A 24,764-nucleotide genomic window follows, 5' to 3' on the forward strand; every position below is an offset into this window, starting at 1 on the left:
GTAAAATCATACTTAGACTTAAGAAATTCCTCAGTGTTTATGTGTCGAATTGTGCTCCCCCACCCCCAAATTAATATGTTGAAGTCCTGTACCTCCAGTAATTTAGAATGTGACTGTATTTGGAGATAGGGTCTTTTTTAAAAGTTTTATTTATTTATTTATTTTTGGTTGTGTTGGGTCTTCATTGCTGCGCACAGGCTTTCTCTAGTTGCGGCGAGCGGGGGCTACACTTCGTTGCAGTGCGTGGGCTTCTCATTGTGGTGGCTTCTCTTGTTGCAGAGCACGGGCTCTAGGTGCGTGGGCTTCAGTAGTTGCAGCACGCAGGCTCAGTAGTTGTGGCTTGCAGGCTCTAGAGCGCAGGCTCAGTAGTTGTGGCACACGGGCTTAGTTGCTCCGCGGTATGTGGGATCTTCCCGGACCAGGGCTCCAACCCGTGTCTCCTGCACTGGCAGGTGGATTCTTAACCACTGCACCACCAGGGAAGCCCTGGAGATAGGGTCTTTACAGAGGTAATCAAGTAAAAATGAGGTCATCGGGGTGGATGGGTCCTAATACAATATGACTGGTGCTCTTATGGAAAGGGGAAATTTGGATAGTGATATACATAGAGGGAAGATGATTTAAAGAAACACAGGGAGAAGATAGTCATCTATATGTCAAGGAGAGGGGCCTGGAATAGATCCTTCTCTCACAGTCCTCAGAAGGAATGAACCCTGCCGACACCCTGATCTTGGACTCCCAGCCTCCAGAACTTTGAGACAATTTTCTGGGTTGTTTAAGCCACCCAGTCTGAGGTATTTTGTTATGGCAGCCCCTGCAAACTAATTGACCCAAGCCATGGACTCCAGGTTCCAACAATTCTATTTTAATCTCAGGGACCACATAGCCTTCCCACCGACATTTGAGCTACATACAGTTTACCACTAACCATAGGCTTCTCAAACCCTATATGATTCACCCAGAGATCCAGAATTCTGGATCCCTGCCATGGGAGATTCTAGTTCAGTAGGTCTGGGGTGGTGTCCAAGAATTTGCATTTCTAGCAAGTCTTAGGTACTGCTGTTACTGCCAGTCTGTAGCTCACACTTTTAGGAGACTTGAGTCTAGTACAATGTCTAGGACATGGTAGGTGCTCAGTGAAAATCAAATGAATTAATTTTAGGAACTCTGCTTTAGATTAAGAATCAAATAGACACATGGCCACTCATCTCATTCAGTGATTCTTTATTTATTTATTTATTTATTTATTATTTTTGGCTGTGTTGGGTCTTTGTTTCTGTGCGAGGGCTTTCTCTAGTTGCGGCGAGTGGGGGCCACTCTTCATCGCGGTGCGCGGGCCTCTCACTGTTGTGGCCTCTCTTGTTGCGGAGCACAGGCTCCAGACGCGCAGGCTCAGTAGTTGTGGCTCACGGGCCTAGTTGCTCCGCGACATGTGGGATCCTCCCAAACCAGGGCTCGAACCCGTGTCCCCTGCATTGGCAGGCAGATTCTCAACCACTGCGCCACCAGGGAAGCCCCATTCAGTGATTCTTAATGGGGGAGATGCATGGGATTTATAGAATTAAAATTTCTGGGGTGTGTGTTCAGAATATGTATATTTTGATATAGACTTGGTATCAGAGTGCTGCTCCAAGCAAGGCACCACTTAAAGCAGAGTGCTTTAACAAACTTATTCTGATGTTGTTGAGGAGGAAAAGGTTTCGAAGGATAGAAGTCATTGCTGCAGCCAGAAGTCTACAGGTGCAAGTGATTGAAAATGGTGACCGGGTCAGAGAATGCTAATCATCCATGAAGTGGGCTCGCTGCGACTCTGACACCATGTCTCCTGGTGCACTCTGTGGTAGGTGCATCTTTGCTGAATAAATACAAAGTGAACTTGACGGGAAAGGAGACCTCAGCGGTCCTACAAAGGCAATTTTGCAAGCTGTCTGGCGTGGAATTACTGGAATGTTTGCTCAGGAAGAAACAGCTGACATCATCTTTGCTCTCTTTGTATCTCAAGGGCAGAGTTATCCATGGCTCTGGCCTGCACTGACACCCACAGAGGGAAGAATGGCTTCCAGAGGGAAAGGTTAAAGAACAGGTCAGCTGGGCGTCCACGCTCCCTTTCCCTCCCTCCCACCGTTTGTCATTTTTCTGGCAAGGTGAATTCAATGTCCAGTAATTCCTTCTGACTTTCTAAGAGCTATGAGACACACAAGTGTGAGAAAAGTCATCCCGCACTAACAGGATTAGCTCAGCTTCATAACCTAATCACTCTGGCCAGAGAGAATAAAGAGGAAAGCAATGGGCATAGGCAAGCAACATAAAGATAATGGAAGTTTCCATTAAATATCAAGGAGTGAGAGAGAGAGAGAGTGTGTGTGTGTGTGTGTGTGTGTGTGTGTGTGTGTGTGTTGTCTTAACTCACAAAGACTGTCCTCTTTTCCATTTCAGGAGGCTTGTTCAATATGAAATGGGAACGTGTCTTATCTCAGCTTCCTCTAGAAGCAATCCCAATGCCTGGCACATAAGCTGCTATAAAAGCCTTGTTGAATTATTAAATCAAGTCCATTCTGATAATCATAGAAGCAGCAATTAATTAAGAGAGGCAGAGTAGTGTGGCAGCATGAGGACTAGATTTGTGAACAGACACTAGGATCTACTTTTTTCTTGGCATCACTTGCTGGAGAGACTTGAGGAAATCACTTGATTGCTCAGGAACCTTATTTCCATCTGTGTAAAACAAAGAGATTAGACTAATTTTTCTCCAGTGTTCTGTTGGACACCCACCAGTCAGTAGGGTGTAACGAGCCAGCTTTTAGCTCTGTGTGCTTTCACACTGATTACTAAGGTCAGAGTCCGCCTGTGTCTTGGTGCGCAATTTTAGGCAATGTAAGTGTCTTGCATGAGTAGTTCAGAAAATAAACGGAAAAATACATAATGGTTAGAGCACGGATTATGGAATTTAGATAGAACTGGTGTTTGAATCTTGTCTTTGTGATTCACTAACTGTGTGATACTAGGTAAGTTGCTTAAATTCTCTGGTCTTCAGCTTTTTTTTTTTTTTTTTTTTTTTGCCTGAAAATGGAGAAATCGACAATACATGACCATTACTTTCGGCATCATAATTCTTCATTTTCCTTGAAGGAGGTGATGGGAGGGTAAAGTTTTTAGGTGGGACAGCCTAGGAAAGTCCTATGCTGGGCACATTTTGGTCATTCATTTAACAATCATGAATGGACCAACTGATGTGATTCGATACCGAGATAGTACAGCAGAAACTAACACAACATTGTAAATCAGCTATACTCCACTCAAATTTTTTAAAAAAATAAATGAGATCATTAAAGAAAAAGACATAACCCCTGTATTCAAGGAGTTTAAGGTCTAATAGAGGAAAATAAGTTTTCATACTTACTTTCTCTGAACTAAAAGACAGATCTTTGAGACTTTCATATGTAGAAAAATCACCTACTCTCTCTACATTTTAATATTACCATATGCAGAGGTAGGAGTGCTATAATTTACCTCATAGACCGGACACACAGTGCATGTCACAAGGAATCACACATCACACAAGTGTTTTGCTTTTCTCTTTGGTGCTTCTCCGTCTTTTGGTTCATAGCCCATGTCTCCTCATCTTGATACAGGCTTGAGAAGCAGTGTGAAGAAAGGTTGAATTTACTGAGTAAACAAAGACAAATGTATTGCGTGTCTGAGAAGGAAATGACATCAGAAACTGTTTTTTACCAGATGGTGAGCAAAAGATGTGGGGGGAATGAATGCTCTGTAACTAAGGTGGGTAAAGTCGAGCTTTTCTAGAGGAGCACATTGTGCATGTACATGTGTGACAGATAAGTGTGGAAGATGCTTCCTATTTATACTAATGAACGTATCTAGGTCACACATTGTTAAAGAAATGGAAAAATAGAAAATAGGTTGAGCATGAGGAGAACTTGAGGTTTGCATGTGAAATTAAAGAGATTGACTAGTAATTGATAGCAGAAATGATTGAGGTTCACTTGAGGATAATTTTTTTTACTGGATTCTTATGATAGCATTTACTCATTTAGTCATCAAAGTTTTATTTAATGTCATTCTGTGTTAGGTTTGGGTCTTGGATAAGAAGTAGAAAGAAATATGTCAAAGTTTATTTAGGAACACATGACAATAAGACATGACAATAGGGAATTCCCTGGTGGTCCAGTAGTTAGGACTCTGAGTTTCCACTGCAAGAAGCCTGGGTTCGACCCCTGGTCAGGGAACTAAGATTCCACAAGCTGCGTGGTGCAGCAAAAAAAAAAAAAAAGACATGACAATAAATATGATTCAGTGCTAATTACTATATTGTAGGCATGTATTGCAGGAAGATGTAATGGATGAATTGAGTAGTAAGAGCAGATTTCTCAAAAGATGGAACATTTGAATGTAAGACATACCTCTCTAAATGGATTATTAGTTATCCTGGAATCCTTATCTTAAAAGGTAAGATAGTACTTTGTGGGGTTTCCTGTAATCAAGCACAGCTTATTAAGGAATCCACATGTTCAAAAACTTGATTTTATATGGGGGGTTCTGAGTAAAAAGTAAGAATCAAGCTTTAATTACTAGGAGTCTAGATTGTGTGTTGAGGGTATGTGTGTGTATCTGTTCCTTCCTCCCACCATCCCTTCCTTCCTCTCTCCAACTGAGATCTGAGAGTCCTTTTCCAGGAACGCTTTTGCAGAATTCAGATCACATACATTTCATCAAAATAGCATCTTTAGGATAATCTCCTCCAAATCTATTTTTGCAGGAGATGAGAGGAGGGTAATGTGCAGCTTTTAGAATGACTGTGAATGAATCATGGATTCTGACTTTTGCTTAGTTTGTTTTGTTACGAACATTTTGTGGCTATTAAAAAAAAACAACAAAAAAGGCAACATCGTACTGTTGGAAGGCATAATGAAAGAATATGTAGTTTTAGCAAAGCGCAAACTAAAACATTGCAAGCTTATATCTAAGTTTTTCATTACTAAGAAATGTAAAACTCTTTTTAATTTTTCTTTCCAAATGGAAGATAGCAGATGTTCATCTGTTACCATGAAAGTCTATTTTAATTGGCAGTTGTGGTCTCAGAGTAATTTTAAATTGCTACCAGGCTGTCACTTTTGCTGACTTGCAAGGAGGTTTAATGCCTCCCCCACTGGGCTAAACTTTATCCTTCTAGTTGGAACTGTTGGATCACCTCAATTTACGACAAACATAGAAGAGATTTAAATAGTCCACAGAAATGCAATGAAAATGCCTTGGATTTAAATAGTCCACAGAAATGCAGTGAAAATGCCTCGGAGTAGAAGTGTGATGTTTTAAAAGCACTCTGAGATCCAGAGATATAACTTGTTATGAGAAAACATGTGCAACAGATAGAGGCATCCAGGGTAAGGAAGAATAAGGCCCTTTGGTCAGATTGAATTGTTTTAATATACTCATAACAACTACTGGTTAACAAGCAATCACCTCCATATATAATCTATCAAATATGATCTTTAGAGTGGCTTATGGAATTAGAATACTACACTAGTTTTCTGTAAGTTTGCTTGCTTTGTCCATCCTGACATGGAGAAACTTCTATGATAATTCTATCTGACTAGGTACTAATCAAGGTTTGTATTTTGGAAGAACTGGGATTGGAAGATTGTATAGGGCAAAAGCAAATATATGGAGCTGGAAACCAGAAGATCTGGAATTAACCTAGCTCTTCTGCTGGTTGGCCATGTGGTTGGTGATGTTGGTTTTGTGAAGGGAGTGGGGGTAGGAGGCAATGTGATGTGATTCTAGAGATTTTCTCCAGTAAAAATAATTTATACTTTTTATTCTCGCTTCATACGCTGCATTTTTCTTGCTTTACCTCTTCTTACTCTGGGGCTTTTTGTTTTCTCCAGATCTGTACCCAGATGTCTCATGTGTTCCTCAATAAATAATCTTGTGCATAATACAGGAACATTACGGCAAGATGGATACTAGACTTTGGGAAAATTGTTTTACCTTCTCTGAACCCCCTTTATCCTTGCCTGTAAAATGGTTATATATACCTCATAGGATTACTGTGAGGACAGACTGAGAACTGATGTAAAACGCTTAGGAGAGTGGAATTGCCGAGTGATAGAGTATATATTCAGCATTAGTGTTGCCTGCCTTTTTTTTAATTTGTGCCAGTCTGGTATAGTATAGCTTCATCCCATTTGATTTTAATTTTAATTTTCCTGATGACAAAAGAAGTTGAGCATCTTTTCATGTATCTACTGGTCACTTGTGTACCATGTTATGTGGATTTCTTTTTTTTTTTTTTTTAACATCTTTATTGGAGTATAATTGCTTTACAATGGTGTGTTAGTTTCTGCTTTATAACAAAGTGAATCAGCTATACATATACATATATCCCCATATCGCCTCCATCTTGTGTCTCCCTCCCACCCTGTGGATTTCTTTTTCAAGTATTTTGCCAATGTTTCCATTGGTTGTTTGTCTCTTAATGATACAGCTAAAAGAACATGTACTTTGGATGCAAGTCCTTTGCAAATTGTGTGTTGTATTAGTAACAAATCACACAAACTTGGTGGCTTAAAACAACAGAATTTTATTCTCTTGGAGTTGTAAGTCCAGACATCTGTAATCAAAGTGTCAGCAGGGCTGAGCTCCCTCTGGAGGCTCTAGGGGAGGTTCCTTCCTTGCCTCATCCAGTTTCTGGTGGCTAGAGGCAGTCCTTGACTTGGGGCTACATGAAACCATTCTCTGCCTCCATCTTCATATGAATCTTAACCTGGCCTTTCCCCTTGTGTCTCTTTGTCTCAAATCTCCCTCTCCTTTCTCTCGTATGGACGTTGGTCACTAGATCTAGTATGGGATTTTGGATCTGGATCCTATATCCAGGATGATCTCATCTCAAGATTCTGAACTTAATTACCACTTCAAAAGCCCTTTTTCCAAATAAGATCATATTCACAGAGTTAGGACTTGGACATATATTTTGGGGAGATACTCCTTCTCTTTGCCCAACTCAAGCTTCAGAGCTCTCCGAGATTGTCCTGTGTCTCTCACACCTCACGTCAGTTGCATTGGTTCTGTTCTGTTTCCTTCTTTCTGCTTCCATCTCATCACTGCCTTCGATCAGTGCCTTCTCTTGCCTTTCAGTAACCTCCTAAGAGATTCTGATATCTGTAGTCTCTCTCTCTCTAGTGATTCCTCCTTTGGCATGGTTTGGCCATTTCAGTTCCCTCAAAAAACATAAAGAGCTTCTCACTGAAGAAAGAATGAGAAGATGGCAGAGTAGAAGGACGTGCACTCACTCCCTCTTGCGAGAGCACTGGAATCACAACTAATTGCTGAACAATCATCAAAAGGAAGACACTGGAACTTACCAAAAAAGATACCCCACATCCAAAGACAAAGGAGAAGCTGCAATGAGATGGTAGGGGGGGCATAATCACAATAACATCAAATCCCATAATTGCTGGGTGGGTGACTCACAAACTGGAGAACAGTTATACCACAGAAGTCCACACACTGGGGTGAAGGTTCTGAGTTCCATGTCAGGCTTCCAAACCTGGGGGTCTGGCAATGGGAGGAAGAATTCCTAGAGAATCAGACTTTGAAGGCTAGCAGGATTTGATTACAGAACTTGGACAGGACTGGGGGAAACAGAGACTCCACTCTTGGAGGGCACACACAAAGTAGTGTGTGCATCAGGACCCAAGGGGAAGGAGCACTGATCCCATAGGAGACTGAACCAGACCTACCTGCTAGTGTTGGAGGGTCTCCTGCAGAGGTAGGGGGATGGCTGTGGCTCACCGCGAGGACGACACTGGCAGCAGAAGTTCTGGGAAGTACTCCTTGGCATGAGTCCTTCCGGAGTCCGCCATTAGCCCCAACAAAGAGACTGTAGGCTCCAGTGCTGGGTCACCTCAGGCCAAACAACCAACAGGGAGGGAACTTAGCCCCACCCATCAGCAGACAAGCACATTATAGTTTTACTGAGCTCTGCCCACCAGAGCAACACCCAGCTCTACCCACCACCAGTCCCTCCCATCAGGAAGCTTGCACAGGCCTCTTAGATAGCCTCATCCACCAGAGGGCAGACAGCAGAAGCAAGAAGAACTACAATCCTGCAGCCTGTGGAACGAAAACCACATACACAGAAAGATAGACAAGATGAAAAGGCAGAGGGCTATGTACCAGATGAAGGAACAAGATAAAATCCCAGAAAAACAATTAAATGAAGTGGAGATAGGCAACCTTCTAGAAAAAGAATTCAGAACAATGAGAGTGAAGATGATGCAGAACCTTGGAAAAAGAATGGAGGCAAAGATCGAGAAGATGCAAGAAATGTTTAACAAAGACCTAGAAGAATTAAAGAACAGACAGGCAGAGATGAACAATACAATAACTGAAATGAAAACTACACTAGAAGGAATCAGTAGCAGAATAACTGAGGCAGAAGAATGGATAAGTGACCTGGAAGACAGAATGGTGGAATTCACTGCCGCAGAACAGAATAAAGAAAGAAGAATGAAAAGAAATGAAGACAGCCTAAGAGACCTCTGGGACAACATTAAACACGCCAACATTCACATTATAGGGATCCCAGAAGGAGAAGAGAGAGAGAAAGGACCCAAGAAAATATTTGAAGAGATTATAGTCAAAAACTTCCCTAACATGGGAAAGGAAATAGCCACCCAAGTCCAGGAAGCACAGAGAGTCCCAGGAAGGATAAACCCATGGAGAAACATGCTGAGAAACATAGTAATCAAATTGACAAAAGTTAAAGACAAAAATTATTAAAAGCAACAAGGGAAAAATGACATAACATACAAGGGAACTCCAATAAGGTTAACAGCTGATTTCTCAGCAGAAACTCTACAAGCCAGAAGGGAGTGGCATGATATATTTAAAGTGATGAAAGGGAAGAACCTACAACCAAGATTACTCTACCCGGCAAGGATCTCATTCAGATTCGATGGAGAAATCAAAAGCTTTACAGACAAGCAAAAGCTAAGAGAATTCAGCACCACCAAACCAGCTCTACAACAAATGCTAAAGGAACTTCTCTAAGTGGGAAACACAAGAGAAGAAAAGGACCTACAAAAACAATCCCAAAACAATTAAGAAAATGGTAATAGGAACATACATATCAATAATTACCTTAAATGTGAATGGATTAAATGCGCCAACCAAAAGACACAGGCTTGCTGAACAGATACAAAAAAAACGACCCATATATATGCTGTCTACAAGAGAGCCACTTCAGACCTAGGGTCACATACAGACTGAAAGTGAGGGGATGGAAAAAGATATTCCATGCAAATGGAAATCAAAAGAAAGCTGGAGTAGCAGTACTCATATCAGATAAAATAGACTTTAAAATAAAGAATGTAACGAGACAAGGAAGGACACTACATAATGATCAAGGGATCATCCAAGAAGAAGATATAACAATTATAAATATATATGCACCCAACATAGGAGCACCTCAATACATAAGACAAATGCTAACAGCTATAAAAGAGGAAACCAACAGTAACACAATAATCGTGGGGGACTTTAACACCTCACTTACACCAATGGACAGATAATCCAGACGGAAAGTTAATAAGGAAACACAAGGTTTAAATGATAAAATAGACCAGATAGATTTAATCGATATTTATGGGACATTCCATCCGAAAACAGCAGAATGCACTTTCTTCTCAAGCGCACATGGAACATTCTCCAGGAGAGATCACATCTTGGGTCACCAATCAAGCCTCGGTAAATATAAGAAAATTGAAATCATATCGAACATCATTTCTGACCACAACGCTATGAGATTAAAAATCAATTACAGGGAAAAAAACTTAAAAAACACAAACATATGGAGGCTAAACAATATGTTACTAAATAATTGAGAGATCACTGAAGTAATCAAAAAATACCTAGAGACAAATGACAACAAAAACATGACGATCCAAAACCTATCGGATGCAGCAGAAGCAGTTCTAAGAGGGAAGTTTATAGCAATACAGTTCTACCTCAAGAAACAAGAAAAATCTTGAATAAACTATCTAACCTTACACCTAAAGGAACTAGAGAAAGAAGAACAAACAAAACTCAAAGTTAGTAGAAGGAAAGAGATCATAAAGATCAGAGCAGAAATAAATGAAATAGAAACAAAGAAAACAGTAGCAAAGATCAATAAAACTACAAGCTGGTTCTTTGAGAAGATAAAATTGATAAACCATTAGCCAGACTCATCAAGAAAAAGAGGGAGAGGACTCAAATCAATAAAATGAGAAATGAAAAAGGAGAAGTTACAACAGACACCGCAGAAATACAAAACATCATAAGAGACTACTACAAGCAATTCTATGCCAATAAAATCAACAACCTGGAAGAAAAGGACAAATTCTTAGAAAGGAATAACCTTCCAAGATTGAACCAGGAAGAAATAGAAAATATGAACAGACCAATCACAAGTAATGAAGTTGAAACTGTGATTAAAAATCTTCCAACAAACAAAAACCCAGGATCAGATGGCTTCACAGGTGAATTCTATCAAACATTTAGAGAAGAGCTAACGCCCATCCCTCTCAAACTCTTCTAAAAAATTGCAGAGGAAGGAACACTCCCAAACTCATTCTACGAGGCCACCATCGCCCTGATAGCAAAACCAGACAAAGATACTACAAAAAAAGAAAATTACAGACCAGTATTACTGATGAATATAGATGCAAAAATCCTCAACCAAAGACTAGCAAACAGAATCCAACAGCTCATTAGAAGTATGTGATCAAGTGGGATTTATCTCAGGGATGCAAGGATTCTTCAATATATGCAAATCAATCAATGTGATACACCATATTAACAAATTGAAGGATAAAAACCATATGATCATCTCAATAGATGCAGAAAAAGCTTTTGACAAAATTCAACACCCATTTATGATAAAAACTCTCCAGAAAGTGGGCATAGAGAGAACCTACCTCAACATAATAAAGGCCATATACGACCAACCCACAGCAAACATCATTCTCAATGGTGAAAAACTGGAAGCATTTCCTCTAAGATCAGGAACATGACAAGGATGTCCATTCTCGCCACTGTTATTCAACATAGTTTTGGAAGTCCTAGCCATGACAAACAGAGAAGAAAAAGAAATAAAAGGAATACAAATTGCAAAAGAAGTAAAACTGTCACTGTTGGCAGATGACATGATACTATACACAGAGAATCCCAAAGATGCCACCAGAAAACTATTAGAGCTAATTGATGAATTTGGTAAAGTTGCAGGATACAAAATTAATGCACAGAAATCTCTTGCATTCCTATACACTAACAACGAAAGGTCAGAGAAATTAAGGAAACACTCCCATTTACCATTGCAACAAAAAGAATAAAATACCTAGGAATAAACCTACCTAAGGAGGTAAAAGACCTGTACTCAGAAAACTATAAGACACTGGTGAAAGAAATCAAAGATGACACGAACAGATGGAGAGATATGCCATGTTCTTGGATTGGAAGAATCAATATTGTGAAAATGACTATACTACCCAAAGCAATCTACAGATTCAATGCAATCCCTATCAAACTACGAATGGCATTTTCCACAGAACTAGAACAAAAACTTTCACAATTTGTATGGAAACACGAAAGACCTCAAATAGCCAAAGCAATCTTTTTTTTAAAAATTATTTATTTATTTTATTTTATTTTTGGCTGTGTTGGGTCTTCGTTTCTGTGCGAGGGCTTTCTCTAGTTGCGGCGAGCGGGGGCCACTCTTTATCACGCTGCGCGGGCCTCTCACTATCGCGGCCTCTCTTGTTGTGGAGCACAGGCTCCAGACATGCAGGCTCAGTAGTTGTGGCTCATGGGCCCAGTTGCTCCGCGGCATGTGGGATCTTCCCAGACCAGGGCTCGAACCCGTGTCCCCTGCATTAGCAGGCAGATTCTCAACCACTGCACCACCAGGGAAGCCCCAAAGCAATCTTGAGAAAGAAAAATGGAGCTGGAGGAATCAGGCTCCCTGACTTCAGACTATCCTATAGTGCTGCAGTAATCAAGACAGTATGGTACTGGCACAAAAATAGAAATATAGATCAATGGAACAAGATAGAAAGCCTAGAGATAAACCCATGCACCTGTGGTCAACTAATCTATGACAAAGAAGGCAAGGATATACAATGGAGAAAAGACAGTCTCTTCAATAAGTGGTGCTGGGAAAACTGGATAGCTACATGTAAAAGAATGAAATTAGAACAGTCCCTAACACCATACACAAAAATAAACTCAAAATAGATTAGAGACCTAAATGTAAGACTGGACACTATAAAACTCTTAGAGGAAAACATAGGAAGCACACTCTTTGACATAAATCACAGCAAGATCTTTTTTGATCCACCTCCTAGATTAATGGAAATAAAAACAAAAATAAACAAATGGGACCTAATGAAACTTAAAAGCTTTTGCACAGCAAAGGAAACCATAAACAAGACACAAAAAGACATCCCTCAGAATGGGAGAAAATATTTGCAAACGAATCAACGGACAAAGGATTAATCTCCAAAATATATAAACAGCTCATGCAGCTCAATATTAAAAAAACAAACAACCCAATCCAAAAATGGGCAGAACACCTAAACAGACATTTTTCCAAAGAAGACATACAGATGGCCAAGAGGCACATGAAAAGCTGCTCAACATCACTGATTATTAGAGAAATGCAAATCAAAACTACAATGAGGTATCATGTCACACGAGTTAGAATGGGCATCATCAGAAAATCTACAAACAACAAATGGTGGAGAGGATGTGGAGAAAAGGAATCCGTCTTGCACCATTGTTGGGAATGTAAATTGATACAGCCACTATGGAGAACAGTATGGAGGTTCCTTAAAAAACTAAAAATAGAATTACCATATGACCCAGCAATCCCACCACTGGGCATATACCCAGAGAAAACCATAATTCAAAAAGACACATGCACCCCAATGTTCATTGCAGCACTATTTTCAATAGCCAGGTCATGGAAGCAACCTAAATGCCCATCGACAGATGGATGGATAAAGAAGATGTGGTACATATATACAATGGAATATTACTCAGCTATATAAAGGAACAAAATTGGGTCATTTGTAGAGACATGGATGGACCTAGAGACTGTCATAAAGAGTGAAGTAAGTCAAAGAGTCAAATATTGTATATTAACACGTATATGTGGAATGTAGAAAAATGGTACAGATGAAGTGGTTTGCAAGGCAGAAATAGAGACACATGTAGAGAACAAACGTATGGACACCAAGGGGGGAAAGCAGGGGTGGGGTGGTGGTGGGATGAATTGGGAGGTTGGGATTGACATATATACACTAATATGTATAAAATAGATAACTAATAAGAGCCTGCTGTATAAAAAATAAATAAAATTAAATTAAAAAACAGAAGAAAGAATGAAATGAATATTCGTAACATGACATTCCTGGCCATTCAAGATGTGAAGAAACAGTAAGGTATGGTGATGAAAACATGGATTCAGTAGCATATTGCCTTGGTTTGAATTCTGACTATCTGCTTACCCGTTGAGTAATCTTGGGTATATTGTTTCACCTCTCTCTACCTTGGTTTCCTCATCTGACATAGTATTAGCGTCTATGTTGCATGGTTGTATGTAGATTAAATAAGTTAACATATATAAAGCACTCTTACCTCAGAAGCTTTATAAAAGCTTAATGTTGTTAGTGTGTTGTTAAAGCTTTTCTTTCCAGTAATAATAATATTGCAAGAAATTATAACCAATATTTACTAAGCACTTAGTATGAACCAAGAACACTGTGAACACTTTCCTTGCTGTAACTAATTTACTCAACAATAACTCTGTGTTGTGAGTCTCATTATGCTGTAGGAGTAAGCAGTGGTAAGTGACGTATTTTCTGACCCTTCCCACCTAAACACTTCCCAAACATACTTTTGACTCTCCTCACAACTTTGCTTACAGTTTCCCTATCCTTCTAAGACCATTCTGCTTTATTATCTCGGGATAATCCTACCCATCCTTTGGAGCTCTGTGCAAACTTCTATTCCAAGGTGGAATAAAATGGAACAAAGGATTAGATTCAGCGTTACTAAGCACATTTACTGTAAAATAAAAGTGTTAATTCCTTTCTCCTGCAGGATCAAAAGACAGCCTTATGTTAGTGAGTTAGACTTTCCTGGCCCCTTCATTAGCCAGGTTGATTCTTTACAAACTGACTACACTGACCCTCTGGCTCTTTTTGCAGTTTCAAGACAGCTTCAGCTTGGTTCTTCCAAGTGGCTCATCAGACTAAGCTGAGTTAGTACAGAGCTTCCAGCCAAGTAAGGCCTCTCAGCACGAAGTGTCAAACATAAGACAGCTAATGCTGGGAGCCAGAGGAAGAAGGCTCTTCTTGACCCTGCTCTGAGACTAGTGCATTCACAGAGAAGTGGCTGGCAGGCTCCCTTTTGATGCATTGAACAATGAACAGCAGGGATTAAGTCATACGATATCCACCTCATGCCTGTGTGTGTGTGTGTGTGTGTGTGTGTGTGTGTGTGTGTGTGTGTGTGTGTGTGTGTCACATGCACACTGTTCATCCTTAGCAAAAGACAGTGTGGAAAGTCTATGACCTATTATTTGAAAATAACCCACCCAGGATCACAACTGAGGAGAGAGATCCCATAAGCCGGACAGTGGTAGTGGAACAGCTTGGCATACTTAGAGTCCATTTTATATATGAGGAAATTGAGGGCAAATGAATGGTCATAGTTTTGCTTTTGTTTGTTTTTGATCCATTTTCTCAGCTTTCTGCAATGTGGACATTTGGGTACAAGGTTCACACACCATAGTTGCATTTTAAGTCATCATTAGGTTCTTCTTGAATGAAATAATAATGGTGCTCATTCAAACCTAGGTGGTTGATATGAACACAATCCTCCCCTTCACAGTTTCTATAATTCAGAGTTCTTCTTGGACAGAGTTTCTCATTCTAGCGATTTCTAGACTGGGAGTCACATGTTAGAAATATAGACTTGTCAGCACAGTGTTAAAGACAAAAAAAAAACCTTAAAAGTTCAAAAATTTTAAAGTAGGGCATACACTCTCAGGTTTCCGCAGAATAGCATTACCTGTATAATCTAACCAAGTTTTTTTTTTTTTTTCTCCAAGTTTATTGGTCCTGCCTGGCCCCTGATGAAATATGAATTTGTCATTGCTGCTCTAGACATATTTTACTACTTATCTTGGCCTTAGAATCACAGAATCTGAAGAGGCCTTATATGCTAAAACTTAGACTCAAGTGGCTATTTGTTAGAAGTTGAATAATTTTTTTAAAGATAATCTTGAATGGAAATCCAATACATTAGACTGATAAAAGTGCAGCTGTTCCGTTTGGAGGTGTGTTCTCGGGGTGGATGGACGAGAATGGGAGGGCTCAGAGTATTATATCAGTTGGTTTCCTTCTGGGCCCCTGAGGCCCCTCTGTAGAAAGTAGTGCTCTGAGGTGCCCAGTTTGAAAACCTCTGGTAGAATGTACTTCACTTTACCGAAGACTGGGGCCTGAAGGTTGCTTGGATGTAATTCCCAGGCAGTGTTCTCTTTCTCGTCAGTGTGTCCAAAATCTTGCCTAGTCTAACCTTTATTGTAGCTTTATAAGCCCCCAAAGCCATGGGGTTTTAATTATCAGGATCAATTAAACAATTTTCATCATAATAATTCATAATGTATAATTTATAAATTAAAATTATTTTATTTTATTTTATTTGTACATTTAATTTACTTCCTAAATTTGATTTGTAAAGTTTTAAAGAGTTTAGTTTTTTAGAATAGGAAGAGCATGAGGATTATGGGCAAGAAGACCAGTTTGAAATCAGAGTATACTGTCTTCTATCTATGTGTGACCTTTGGAAAGCTTTTTTTGTTTGTTTTTTTTTTGGCTGTGTTGCCCAGCTTGCAGGATCTTTGTTCCCTGACCAGGGATTGAACCCATGCCCCCTGCAGTGGAAGCACAGAGTCGTAACCACTGAGCTGCCAGGGAATTCCCTGGAAAGCTATTTAATCTTATCAAGTCTCACTTATCTCTTTTTAAGAATAACAATCTTAGTGCCTACTTTATGGTTTTTTTTAAATATTAAATTATATAATGTCAGAGGTTCATTCAGTGTTTGGAATATAGAAGGCAGGCAGTAAAAATCATTTCTACTGTACATATACCATGATTTTAAGGGTTGATTCCTCTCTGCAGCCTCCTGTGTAGTCCCTTTGCATGTTAGGTACTCAGGAAATGTTTGTGAATGATGAATCAATATTACTGAAACATGAAGAATGTGGCATGTCTTCAGACTCAAGCAGTATGTATAGCTAACAATTTTCCTATGTTCAGAATAAAGGAGGGTGGTGGAGAGTGAATATGTGAATTTCTGCCTGCCATATAATAGGCATATTACAGACCAAAGGAGGCTATTTCAGAGGAAGGAAACTTTCCTAAATAGAAAAAGAAAGAAAAAAAAAAAAGATGAAAGATCTTTCAACAAAGAACTGCTAGTACTTAACTTGTCAGGACAGGATTTTGAAAAACAGCATTCCCAAGTATACCTTTGTAAAAAGCCTTAAAAAGAAGCAATACAAACCTGGTCCCCACTAGCCTTTTACTATTTCTCATTGATAATGGCTTGCAAGAGCCTGATTTTAGAAAACTCAACACACTACTGTGAACATGAAAAGCAAACCTACTTTTCATAAAGCTGATGTTCCATTGGGTAAGTGAGGGCTCAGCGATAGCATGGCCAATTATAGATTCTAGCTGTGTTTACACTGTGCCCAAACAAGGGAAGGAAACAAAAAATTCAACCCAAACATGAACGTCTTTTGCAAAAGGAGGAATAAACTCTTGCTTATATTGAATGCAATCACAAAGCACACATAGCTGAAACTCTTCTTCCCGTACATACGGCATTTCTTATGAGAAAGAGAAACACACTTGATCAGAATTCTGCAATCTTTGAATTGTATGGGAATCACTGACATTTCAAAATGTGAACTGATAAGATTCTTCAGTAACTTGTAGATCATCAAAAGATATTTACGTAGTCTGAAAATTGATGGTTCATCAACTTATTCTTCAAATACTCATTAAATATTCAGATGCCAGGCACTGCTCAATTTGCTGGTGATACAGAAGTGAACAGAACAAAATCCCTCCTTTGGAGCTTATATTATATTAAGAGTAATTGAAAACTAGTTCCTAGGTATTTTGGAAAGAGTACTAAATTAGGTAATGGAAGACCTTCATTATAATCCCAGGCCTTATTACATAGTAGGTACTTGCTTAGTATTTGTTAACAGAATTAGTTTTGCCGATACCTGGTTCTGTGATCTTGTGCAAATTAAGTCCCAATTCTCCACCATCATAAAGTATGAAAATTTTTACTAAAAAGTCTAAGGAAGTTCTCAACTTTCAAATTCCACAGTAATGTAGGTATGATGACTTCATTTTCTAGAACCTTTAGTTTTGTTCTAAAAACATGCATTAAACAAATCACACATGACAGAGCTCTGCATTCTATGGGAAATACACAAAGAAGTCATGATGTTTATCCTAAGATAATTAATAGTCTATTGAAGATTAATCTATGGTAGTTATTAGGATGATTGGAGGAGAAGAATGCAGGCTGGGATAACAATGGGAAAGCCTTAGAATGCAATGAAATATCTCATTCCCAGTTAAACTTTGTACTTGCGTGTGTATATGTGTATGTATGTGTGTGTAATTTATTTATATTATTATATATATAACTTACTAAGTGAACAGAATTCAACTAGTAAAGAGAATACTGTATGTATAATATACATGCAGAAAACCTTTCCCCTTCCCTTTTCCTGATCTGTTTTGTTTATCTTCTGGTACTATAAACTCTCTTCCTCCCAGTGAACTTGCTGATTCTCATCCAGTTTCTCCCGAGGCAGAGGTAGGGCCTGCATACTGAGACTAGACCACGAAAGATGGGCAGAGAGCTATATTGTAATGAGATACCAGAAGACACATGCATTTAGACATGCTTTCACCCGGCAGAATTCTTAAGAACCACGATGCAGTCACAATCTTGGCTGTGTGTGATCAGGAGCCTAAGGATGGCTGGCCCTATTGTTTGACGACTGAAGAGTTCTTTTCTGTTGGTATCAGGTTCAGTGCCTGAGTCAGTAGTTACTAGTGAGTTGGAGACTCAGTCTTAGGGGAAATTCCTTAGGAAATCCTGGTCTCTGAATCCTGGCAACAAATTCTCTACTTGCTGTTGTAGAGCATTCTCTACATATGATACTATATGTTAACTATTCTTGCATTGCTAACTTGAATGGTGTACAGGAAAATTTTATTTTGAAGGCAGACTTTTCCTCCTAATTTAACAATGTTCTGTGTATATTTATCGGGTTGGCCAAAAGGTTCATTGGTTTTTTTCCGTAAGATGGCTCTAGTAGCACTTAGTTGTCTTTAACTTCATTCGAAACAGTTTTGTTAGATTGTATGTGACAGCTGTCATACCAGTGTGCATTTAAAAAAAAAGACATCAAAATTGGTGAATTTTTGTGTAGCCATTTTTGAAGATGGAAGGAAAAAAGCAGCATTTTGACATATTATGCTTTATTATTTCAAGAAAGGTAAAAATGCAGCTGAAATGCACAAAAAGATTTGTGCAGTGTATGGAGAAGGTGCTGTGACTGATCAAACATGTCAAAAGTGGTTTGCAAAGTTTCGTGCTGGAGATTTCTTGCTGGACGATGCCCCATGGTCAGGTAGACCAGTTGAAGTTGATAGCAATCAAATTGAAACAGTTGAGAACCATGAACATTATACTACACAGGAGATAGCCAACATACTCAAAATATCCAAATCAAGTGCTGAAAATCATTTGCACCAGCTTGGTTATGTTCATTGCTTTGATGTTTGGGTTCCACATAAGTTAAGGGAAAGAAACCTCCTTGACCGTGTTTCTGCATGTGATTCTCTACTGAAACGTAAAGAAAACGTTCCGTTTTTAAAACAAATTGTGACAGGCTATGAAAAGTGGATACTGTACAACAATGTGTAATAGAAGAGATCATGGGGCAAGTGAAATGGACCACCACCAACCACACCAAAGTCCGGTCTTCATGCAAAGAAAGTGATGCTGTGTATACGGTGGGATTGGAAGGGAGTCCTCTATTATGAACTCCTTCCGGAAAACCAAGCGATTAATTCCAACAAGTACTGCTCCCAATTAGACCAACTGAAAGCAGCACTCCTTGAAGAGCGTCTGGAGTTAGTCAACAGAAATTGCACAATATTCCATCAGGATAACACAAGACTGCATGTTTCTTTGATGACCAGGCAAAACCTGTTAAAGTTTGGCAGGGAAGTTCCACCATATTCACCAGACATTGCACCTTCAGATTTCCATTTATTTCAGTCTTTACAAAATTCTCTTAATGGAAAAAATTTCAATTCCCTGGAAGACTGTAAAAGGCACCTGGAACAATTCTTTGCTCAGAAAGATAAAAAGTTTTGGAAAGATGGAATTACGAAATTGCCTGAAAAGTGGCAGAAGGTAGTGGAACAAAAGGGTGAATACATTGTTCAATAAAATTCTTGGTGAAAATGAAAAATGTGTCTTTTATTTTTATTTAAATACTGAAGGCTCTTTTTGGCCCACCCAATAGATGGGTTGCTTACTTTTTGAAAATCAACTTATCTTCAAATGAGTGGTAATGATAGTTGTCTCTTAGGATTAGTTTTATGGATTCAGTGAGATAGGAGATACCAGATGCCTAGCATAGGTTCTGGCACATAATTGGTGCTTCATCATGAATCTGGAATGTTAGAACCTTTCCCTTTTCACTGAAGTCTTTGTCAAAAAGCTTAAATTAACTTACTATGAGCATTGATTCACTTATTTTTATAGAATTCTCTTAGCAAATAATCAAAATCACACTTATACATCTTTTAAAAACTTTCTATAACTTGATTGCCATTGAAAGTTCTCTATTTTTATCTCTTTTAAACTTTGTTCATTATAAGATGCAACTGGTCTTAATGGAAACCCCCATATGGCTATTGGTCAGGAACTTGAGCTCTGGTAGATCCTAGGAGATCTGGGTTGACATATGGGTAGCTTGTTTATGCGCTCTGGTTTAGTTTGTACTCAGTCCTGAATGTATCATTTCAATATCACAATGTATTTTTGCTTAGCCTGTCTTATCTTAATACTTTGTGCGTCTGACAGAACCTAGCTCATGATGGACATTCTGAGTGTATAGACAATGTTACACCATCATCAAGCATTTTTTTCTCTCTACCAGGGCCTAGAAGCATGCCAGAGTTTTTTCCTTCAAAAAGTTATGCAATTCTTTTCTTCAGTTGGCATGGCCCTACTCCAGAAACTTAGGGGTCTTCATTGTGATTTTTCACTTTGGGGCTTGTCATAAACCCCCACAGCATCTTTCTCACCAGTGCCTCTAAAACCATATATTCTCCTGGCTTAAATATCCCAAGGGGCAGAGCTTTTTGCACTGCATCCTCAGCTTCCTGCACAGTCCTTTCATGCTCTGGTCCCTATTCAAAGATGACAGCCTTTTACGACACTTGGTATATGGATAAGAGTAGTAGTCCCAAATAATGAACATGTTGTCTCTAGAACCCACTAGGTGTTGTGTTTCCTTTTTTATGGAGTAAGGTACCAGGTGTAATATTTAATCCTTTGGAGGGGATATCCCAGAACACTCCTGACCACTGGATTCCTAACATTTTACTCAGGTGGCAAATCCTTGAAACTTTGTAGGGTTTATCTTCCCCCTCTAGAGCACATAAGACTTGCCAAGGTTTCCAACTTGATAGACACGCTTATTCAACTCTTTTTACTAGCATGATAATAATTTATGTAGTGGAGCAAGACCCAAAAGTATGAGACTGTTTCCAAGTAATTTATCTGTGTGTCAGAACAAAGCTTTAATATGTTTATAGGAATACAAAAACTATTCAGCACAAACAAGGTAAAATTCACAATGTTTGGCATCCAATTAAAATTTACCAGGCATGCAAAAAAATTTTACCCATAGTTAGTGGCAGACAAAGACATTAAAACAGCATACCTGAATTCCAAATGTTTAAGAAACTGGAGGAAAGGTGAGCATATTAGTAAAGATGTAGAAGATACGAAAATTGAAATAAAACAGATAAAAATTACTGTGTCTGAAATAAATGGATGGGAGCAATAGCAGGTTAGAAATTGTGAAAAAAAATATTAGTGTACTCAAAGATATAGTAATGCAAACTATGTAAAATGAAACATAGAAGAAAAGGCTAAAAAAAGAAACAATGCCTCAGTAAGCTCTGGGAAAATTTCAAGGAGATGTATGTATGTGTGTGTGTGTGTGTATACATATGTATACAAAAAATTCTATATTTAGAATTTCTATCAAACTAGAAATAAAACTGTTCCCACTATTTCTTCAAATAATTTTCTATACCTCCTCACTTTCTGGGACTCCAAATGTATATAAATTCTAAATATATAATACATAATATATACAAATTCTAAAGCCATAATACCAAGAAGCTCAATGAACCCCAAACACAAGAAACATGAAGAATATTATACCAACACACATGATAATCAAGTTGCTTAAAACCAGTGATAAAGGGAAGAATCTTAAAAGAAAAATTATATATATAGAAATGAAAGTAAGGGTGGAAGCGGATTTCTTATTGAGAACAAGGCAAGCAAAATCACCAAAGGCGAGAATAATATCACTACAGATATTACTACAAATGTTGAAGGGATAATAAGGGAGTATTATGACCACCTTTATGATTATAAATTTGACAACGTAAATGAAATGAGTAAATCCCTTAAAAGACACAACCTACCAAAGTTAATTCAAGAAGAAATAAATACATGAATAGGCCTATATCTGTAAAAGAAATTGAATTTGTAGAAGAAATTTTTTACAAAAATCACTTCAAGACCCAGATGGCTTCACTAGGGAGGAAAAATTAATAATGATTCTACACAACCTCTTCCAGAAATTTGAAGAAGAAGGAAAATGTTCCAACACATTCTATGAGGTCAGCATTACCCTCATACAACAAACCCAGAAAAACCCATTGTAAGAAAAGAAAGCTACAAAGCAATCTACTTCATGAATATAGAATTAAAAATTCTTAAAAATTTAGCAAATTGAATCCAACAGTGTATAAAAGTATAATACATTTTGACCAAAGTGGAGTTTATTCCAGGAGTGCATGCTTACATAAATATTTAAAAATCAATCAATGTAAGTTACCTTTTTAACAAATGAAAAAAGAAAACATGATCATCTCAATACATGCAAAAAATATTTGAAGTAAGCTAACATCCATTCCTGATAAAAACTCTAAACTTGAAATCAGTTGGAACATCCTTAACTTGATAAAGGGCCTCTACCAAAACCCTGCAGTTCTATAATACTTAATGGTGAAAGATTGAATACTTTCCCCTTTACTCAGGAACAAAGCAAGAATATTTGCTCTCACCACTTCCATTCAACATTATATATATGGAGGATCTAGCCAGTGCAACAAGGCAAGAAACTTGAAAGCCATCCATATTGGAAAAGAAGAGGTAAAACTGTCTTCTTGTAGAAGATGTTGTGATCTATGTAGAAAATGGAATGGAATATGTAAAAAACCTATAGTACTAACAATTGAATCTAACAAAGATGCAGGATAGAGGATCAATGTACAAAAATCAGTTGTATTTTTATGTATTAGCAATGAAGCAGAAATTGAGATAAAAAACCAAAACCACTTACAATAGTATCAGAAATATTAAATACTTAGAGTAAGTCTGACAAGAGATATTAAAGATCTGTACACTGAAAACTACAAAACATTGCTGAGATAAACTAAAGATGAACTAAATAAATGGATTGGAAACTCAATATAGTTATGATGACAATTTTCCCAAATTGATCTACCTTCATTGCAATCTTAATAAAAATCCCAGAAGTCTTTTTTTGGTAGAAATTGATATACATATTCTAAAATTTAAATGAAAATGTTGAAAATTCTTTGAAGGAATTTTGAAGAAAAACGATGTTGGGAGACTTTTTGCTTCCTGGGTTTAACATTTATTATAAAGATACAATAATGAAGACAGCATGGCACTGCCATTATAATAGACAAATAGATCAACTGAGTAGAATAGAGTCCAGAAATAGGCCCATACACATATGGTCAATTTATTTTTTACAACGGTCCATACACATTGCATCAAATACAAAAGTTTAACAAATGGATCATAGATTTAAGTGAAAAATTGAAAACTATAGAACTTCTAGAAAAAAAAGATAGGAGGAAATCTTGTGACCTTGGGTCAGGAAAAGATTTACTAGATGCAATACCAAAATTATGATCCATAAAATTTTTTAAAAATGATAATTTAGACTTTATTAAAATTCAAAACTTTTGGTTTGAAAGACACTATTATTAAGAGAATGAAAAGGTAATCCAGAGGGAAAATACTAGAAAATCTCATATCTGAAAAAAGGACTTGTATCCAGAATATATAAAAAACTCTCAAAAACCCAGTTATATCAAAACAAACAACCCAATAAAAATGAGAAAAACATGAACAGATGCTTCACCAAAGGAGGTATACATATATCAAATAATTACATGAAAACATGCTCAATATTAATTATTAGGGACAACAATCACAATGAGATGCTACTGCACAAATGTTGGGAAGAAGGTGGGCAACTGGATTTCGTATAGACTGTAGTGGGAATGTAAAATTAAAGCGGTACAACCACATTGGAAAACAGTTTGACAGTTTTTAAAATTATTAAACATGTACCTTCCACATGACTCAGACATTTCATTTCTAGATATTTACTCAGGAGAAATGAAAGCATGTATCCATTCAAAGACTTATTCTTAAATGTTCATAGCAGTTTTACCTGTAATAGTCAAAGTCTTAAAAACAAAACAGACCAAAATCCCGTTCAGGTGAATGGATGAAAAATGTGGTCCATAAAATGAGAAACTATGCAGCAATGAAAAGAAATGAACTAATGATGCATGCAACAACATGGGTGAATCTAAAAATAATTATGTTGTGAAGAAGCCAAACAAAGACTACATACCATATGATTTCAGTCACTTCAAATTCTAAAAATATAAGGATACCTTGTTTTATTGTGCTTTGCTTTATTGTGTTTTGCAGGTATTGCATTTTTTATAAATTGAAGATTTGTGGCAACCCTCCGTTGTCAGATAATAGTTAGCATTTTGGGGCAATTTTTAAATTAAGGTATATACATTTCTTTTAGACATAATGCTATTGCACACTTAATAGACTACAGTGTAGTGTAAACATAACTTTTAAATGCACTGGGAAACCCCCAAAATTCATGTGACTTGCTTTATTGAGATATTCGCATTATTGCAGTGATGTGGAACTGAACCTGCAATTCCAAGGTATGCGTGTACAAACCCATCTACAGTGATAGAAAGTATATTGGTGGTTGACTGAGAATGTGGTGGGGTGGGGTGAGGGCTTGGAGATGTGATTACAAAAGGGATAAGGAAATTTTTGTTTGTGATTGATATATTTATCTTGATTGTGGTAATGCCTTCAGAGATGTGTACTTATCCAAATGTACATTTTAAATATGTGCAGCTAATTGTATGTCAGTTATACCTCAATAATGCTGCTAAAAGAACTGAAGTTGAACACCATAATTG

The 24,764-nt window shown here is 37.9% G+C and overlaps 2 long non-coding RNA genes across 2 annotated transcripts in view; both read left to right on the forward strand.

Annotated features, from left to right (window-relative positions):
* Positions 1 to 24,764, forward strand: part of LOC309649494 — a 913,024-nt gene that overhangs the window by 360,657 nt on the left and 527,603 nt on the right. The window lies entirely within an intron of this gene.
* LOC309649500 lies at positions 1,524 to 12,979 on the forward strand. Its single transcript, XR_014257160.1, has 2 exons — positions 1,524 to 3,005; positions 3,633 to 12,979. It is a non-coding gene; the product is annotated as an uncharacterized lncRNA (long non-coding RNA).

Source organism: Balaenoptera physalus, assembly GCF_965194825.1.
Source record: "Balaenoptera physalus genome assembly, chromosome: 19".
NCBI classification, from domain to species: domain Eukaryota; kingdom Metazoa; phylum Chordata; class Mammalia; order Artiodactyla; family Balaenopteridae; genus Balaenoptera; species Balaenoptera physalus.